The sequence below is a fragment of the Fukomys damarensis genome, unplaced genomic scaffold (assembly GCF_012274545.1).
Source record: "Fukomys damarensis isolate Sample0158 unplaced genomic scaffold, DMR_v1.0_HiC HiC_scaffold_2, whole genome shotgun sequence".
NCBI classification, from domain to species: domain Eukaryota; kingdom Metazoa; phylum Chordata; class Mammalia; order Rodentia; family Bathyergidae; genus Fukomys; species Fukomys damarensis.
In genome coordinates this window covers 40373548-40379547 of record NW_022900914.1, presented here as the reverse complement: position 1 = coordinate 40379547, position 6000 = coordinate 40373548, and the positions used below count along the sequence as shown (strand labels likewise).

Here is a 6000-nt window from a genome sequence, read left to right as displayed (position 1 = left end):
AAAAAAAAAAAAAAAAAAAAAAATCACCTAAAAACAGTAGTAGTCTTTTATAGAAATCATAAAAAAGTCAACCCAGTGAGGCATTTAGCCAATATTCTTATCAGCTAGGGTGGAAGTTTTCAAAGAACATTCCACATGACTATGGATTAGAAAGGACAAAGGGTAGATGTTCTAACCATTTCCAAAGAGCAAACAGGAGGTCCAAATAGCAACTTGCTTGCACCACAATCTACCAGCTGTTTACTAAAAATCAACTTGCATCCTCCCTATGAGCCAAACCTCCTATTAGCCTAACTGTGCAGAAGACACTTCAGAATAACTGTAATAACCCTAAGTGCCCTAAGAAATGAAGTGAGGCCTTTAACATGTTGTATACTGGCTTTAAACTAAGGTATCAAATAGCTACTAATTAAATAAGTGTGAAGTACAGGGTTAGTTTAATTATATAATTACCATTGTGGGAGTAGCTGTGGAGAAATTAAGGTAGAGAACCAGGAAAAAGGCAGATGTTGTAAAAAGAAAATTCTATGGAAGATTAAAGGGCAGGTATGTGTGGGTAGACAAATGCCTAAGACAAAAAACAGATGACATAAAACCGAGGGTAAAGGCTAGGTGGACCTCTTCCTTAGGAGAAGTCTAAATGAAGAAAAAGGCAAGTACACATTTACTTAGCTTGTGTGTTTAAGACAAGAGGTAAAGTGGAATCAGAAACCTGTAAAAAAAAAAAAAGCATATTTTAAAGGAGAACAGGGGAAATGTTATAGGTAATGGAAACATTCCGTAATGATAAATGAAAAAAATGTACACTAAAAAGTGAAAAATTTACTATATGTAAGTTATACCTCAATAAATCTGACATTAAAGGACAAAAGATATTAACAGTTAAAATACTGATTAACTTTATAAGGTTTATCACAACTAAAAATACAAATAAGCAACTTTTAACTCATTTATGCTTTATAATACTTCAAAATCTATCTAAGCTCTTTGAGGTATAGAGTGAAGCATGGTTTTTAAATTTTTTTCCAATCTTCCACCATTAGTGTCTCTCTTAAATGAAATTGCAAATTCTGACATCTTCCCAGTGCCACACACCCAGGGAAGAGAGAGGTTCTCAACCAGTGACTAGGAGCAGCAATGGCAGGCAGCCTCTGGTTCTCTCCAGACCTCTTCTGGCTCTAGACACAGAGAAGCAAGCACATTCTCCATATGTTCCATCCCTAGAGAACAAGCCACACGTTTTAACCTTATTATTTTTACCTTCCTAGTATTCTCATAGCTTTAGTCTCTTTGATAATCCTCCCACATTCAGAGAAATCTTGCTACAAGGTCACCCCAGGCTTAATACCAAAAAGTCTTTCCTCAGTCCCAAGGCCAGTTAACTCCACAGCACCCTATAGTTCCTTATAGCACTGTTCTATAGTTAGCTGTTTCTGGGTCTATTTCCTACACAAACTTGGGGCCAAAATGCTGAAAAGAGACTTAAGAGTTGTTCTGCAGTCTCACCAGCCAGCTAGTGCCTGGTAGGGAAGTGGTACTTAGATAAATGTTTCTTGAATAAAATTCTAAGACAACTTATATAGATCTTTGGGAATCTGATTAAAGCCAAACATGTACATTTATATATAATTTTACCTATAATTTTAAGAAATCTGTAAAGTGCCTGCAATTCCTATATTTCCCAAGTTGAACTGCCTGGTTTAAATACTCTAGTTGTATCTTAGCTATAAAATGGGACAACTGGGTAATGAGGTATTCAAATCTAATCTAGAACAAAGGAAGAATTAGTAAAAGATGTTCCTTTCAGAGCAGAAAGGATAAGAGGTGGATATGGACTACCACCTTGTTTTATACAAAAACGCTTCCACTACAAATCTTATAGGATCAGGATAACCTTTATTAAATAAAGATAGTGCAAATTTTCTCAGAGTTGTACCTGGGATGAAGATGTGGGATAGAACCTTAAAGATACATTTTTTCATCCGATTAGAAAAAATAGGATAGTTATATAATATACCTGGAAATAATATTAAAATTATCTGCATTAAGTGCAACTAGCCCTGTGACACATAAGCCAATGTTCAAAAACACTCTCCATGCTCTTTTCCAAAGAGTTTTATTCTGTAGGATAGGTATGTCCCTTACTCTGCATACAAGAGCAACAATTATAGAACCTGGTTAAACAATAATACCTCAAATCATGCCTGGAATTGTCACTAAAGTTCCACATATTTACCATTATAATTAAAAATAATAAACCAGAATGAAATTAAGACTTACAGGCCTGTTGTCAGCTTCTTAATCAGGTCCAGTACCCACAAGTTTGAAGGACAGTACCTCTTAGAGGAGGGTAGGTCAAAAACTTTTCACCATGGAAGCAAGAGGTAAGGAACTAGAGTTCTGGCAATGTTTGCTAAAATAGTATATTTGTGTAGATTAGTATTTTTATACATTGCCACTTTAAAACTTTACATCAAGGAAAAGATGAGACTAGTATTTAGCTATCTCCTCAGGGTCATTTTGTTAAATGCCTCAGTTTCCTTTTTGTGAAATATCTGGTATTTCACATTTTCTCTATACACACACAAAACAAATGTCTAATGACTTTATCATGCAGTTAGAAAACATTCACATGCTCAAAGGAAACAATCCTGTATTGTATCATGTCAGATCTTGGCCAAGAAAACATAAAAACTTAAGATGCATGGTACACTGTAATTCACCTTTAGAAAAAAAATGCAAAGTATTTGTACTCTGCACACATACAACTTTGATTTCTAAGAGTGCCTTATCCTTTAAAAATCCACATCTAATGTTTTTGTGCTGCTTAACTAAAACCAAGAAAAATTTAATTTATGCAAACAAACTAAAATATCTGCTGTAGTTAAATACTATTTTGAAGCATGATAGTATCTTCATGCCAATTCTCTACTATATGACTATAATTAATGATTTTTCACCATCTATTAATACGCCCTTACGTCTTTGAGCCTACCTATATGAAAAAGGCCTTTTAAAAAGAGTATCTTTCACAGAAGTAAGAATACTAACAGCAGAGCTCAGTGCCAGCCAAGTGATAACTGGTTGTCAGAACAGTATATACAATAGAGGCTAGAACTATCTGTCAACCCTAGTCCTTTCTTGAGCAGGCTCTCTTGAGCAGTTTTTTTTATTCTTTTTTCATCTATTTTTCTGTCACTCTCCCTCCCTAACATGGAAGCTCAACCAGGACAAAGATATTTTCACAGCTTCTCCAGGACACAATAAAATGGTCAAAATACTAACTTTAACATATTTTTAAACTTTCTTTTATTTATATTTACACAGCTAAATATCAAAATGATCATCATAATTATAACACTTATTTAGCTGATACTCATAATGTTGAGGCACAGCATTATCCAAAACTATACATTGGTTTCTTCTTGGGTCATAACTCAATAAAATAAGTGCTTTTCAAAAAATATTCACTTGGAGCTAAAATTAGTACTCCACACAGCAGGGAAGCTAGACACTTAGTTCAGTGGTGCTACCACCTGCCCTGCAAGTGCAAGGTCCTCAATTCATCCCCAGTACCACCAACAAACAAACAAACAAAAACATCTCATATCAACACAGGAGAGAAGAGTAAGGGAGTAAAATGGGACAAAATATCAATGCCTATTTGTAAGTATACCCTTCAATCTAATATTTGTGAAAAAATATTTTTACCTAAATAGTGATCATCTGAATTGACAAAAGCATGTGAGGTCAATTTTCTGAGGGCCAAAGAAAAAAAGAAAACTACTACAGATCTTCTGAAAATAAATACACTAAAATAGGGTCAGCAAATTTTTTTCATAGATGGTCAGATAATAATTATTTTGGGTATCAAAATCCCTGTCTCCTTTATAACTATTCAATTTTGCCACTGTAGTTGGACAGTAGCTATAGACAATAGGTAAATGAACAAATGTAGCTGTGTCCAATAAAATTTCATTTACAAACCATGTGGCTAAATCTGGTAAACTGTAAAACTATATACAAATATACACATTCTCTGCTATAACAATGTTTATGTACATACCTTTTATGATTCTCCCACAGTAATTATTACAGTGGTATCTCAGGTCACCAACGCTTTTGTTTGCAAACAGTATGGTTTGCAAACCAAAGTGCTTGGAAAAATTTTATTTTTGTTTGCAAACTCTGCACTGGGTGACGAACACGACCATGACCATCTTTTCCAGAATTGTGGCATGAATTAAATTTACGAACTGCAATACCACTGCATTTGGTTAGAAAGATAAAATATCACTGGAGATTAGCAAAGTAAAAAAGTAAATTATGCTCACTAAAATTCTATTTTGAAAGGAAAATTGATCTCATAATCTCTATGACCTAGGGGAAAATATCTACTGAAGAGAAAGAGAGCAGGTTGGGTATGGATGCAAGGTGAAGGAACACTATCCATAATTTGTATTCTCAGAACTACTTAGAAAAACTAGTACCAAACACAAAACACGTGTAAGACACATCTGTGCCCTCAAGAAATTCATGACACTGTTGATGTTTTTTCCCACTGCATTGCAAAAAGTATAAACCTTAAGGGCATATGAACTTACAAGACATCTTTTAAAGGTGTTCAAAATCTAGGCTTCAATAAAAATAATTTTAATGAAGATTTACACTTTCATAGACACAAAGAGAAAAGACCACACAATCGTATCATATCCAGAATATATTTTCCATTTTCATTCTTTTTACATCGATTTTGCATCCCCCTTAGTAACTATGTCTCACTACATGGGTACAGCCTCTTGAAAGGATTTCTCAGAACCTTACTGAGGAGCAAGAAAGGTAATCTTGAAATGGAAAATTACTAAGGTAATTCTGTCCCCCTAATCCTTTTTCTCCACCCATTTTCAAAAGTGTGACTCTATATTTAGTTCCTTTTAAAAACAGTATACCAATAAAGAAAAATTCTTTAATTCTTTTTTGGGAGAAAATACTACTTAAAAGCAGAAAAATAAATCAAAATTCACTCATTAGGGCCAACGAAATGAAAGACCAAGAAATAGACACCCCCCAAAAAAAACTATAATTTTCAAGCATTATAAAGGAATTTTAATTTTAACATAAAAAATGAGAGACTTCTCCAAATAAATAATAAGGTAGGATTTAAAAATCTTTAATTTACAATAGGCATATAATTTTAAATTTTTAAAGTTTAAGAACTGAACAGCCTTTTTATATATGAGAATAAAATTATTCCCAATTGGGGACTATATTTAAGATCTTCTCATTAGGGAAAACAAAAACAAAAACAAAAACATAAACATAAGAAGGATTCCACTACCTTAAACTGCCATAGATGGTGTGTATATATATGTATGTATATATATATATGTGTGTGTAAAAATAAAGTGAGTTGATCTGTTTTCCAATAAAACTTTACAAGCACAAGCAGACTTCAGTCGGTTTGCTTTGAACAACCTTCTTTTTAAACTGTTAGATTATGTAAAGTTACTAACAAATAAGTGATAAAAGATAAGAGATAAAACTACATACAATTTTTCTATCAAGTCTTAGTTTCTACCAGCAGTAAAAAATGTTACAAGTAGAGAAGTTAACAGAGATGACAGGAAAGGGAAAAATGGTTAATATGTTAACAAAACCTGTTTCTTTAACAATCATTCCATTTAAGTGTTCCATACGAGAGAACAGACAGAAATCCAGAAGCGGAACACAATGTACGTAAACAGAATGCTAGGTGAGTTCATATGAGACAGACAGGCAATAGTAAGCTATAGAGATAGGCTGAAAGCATGAGGAGAGCTTTAAAATATGACTAGTTTGGAATCAAATGGTTCAGAATTGAGGAAGAAGAACAAACACGAAACTCGTAAGGTGTGTTTTGTAGTAAACACAAATTACAAAAGAATGTACAAATTACAAAAGAATCTCATTAATAGAGATGTTAAGTTATGGGGCAGTGCAATGGGGAGATTAGACTTTTAC

General features: G+C 33.5%; 1 protein-coding gene across 4 annotated transcripts in view; it reads right to left on the bottom strand.

The window, feature by feature from the left end:
* Ugp2 (UDP-glucose pyrophosphorylase 2) overlaps nucleotides 1-6000 on the bottom strand; it is a 47198-nt gene that overhangs the window by 23685 nt on the left and 17513 nt on the right. The window lies entirely within an intron of this gene.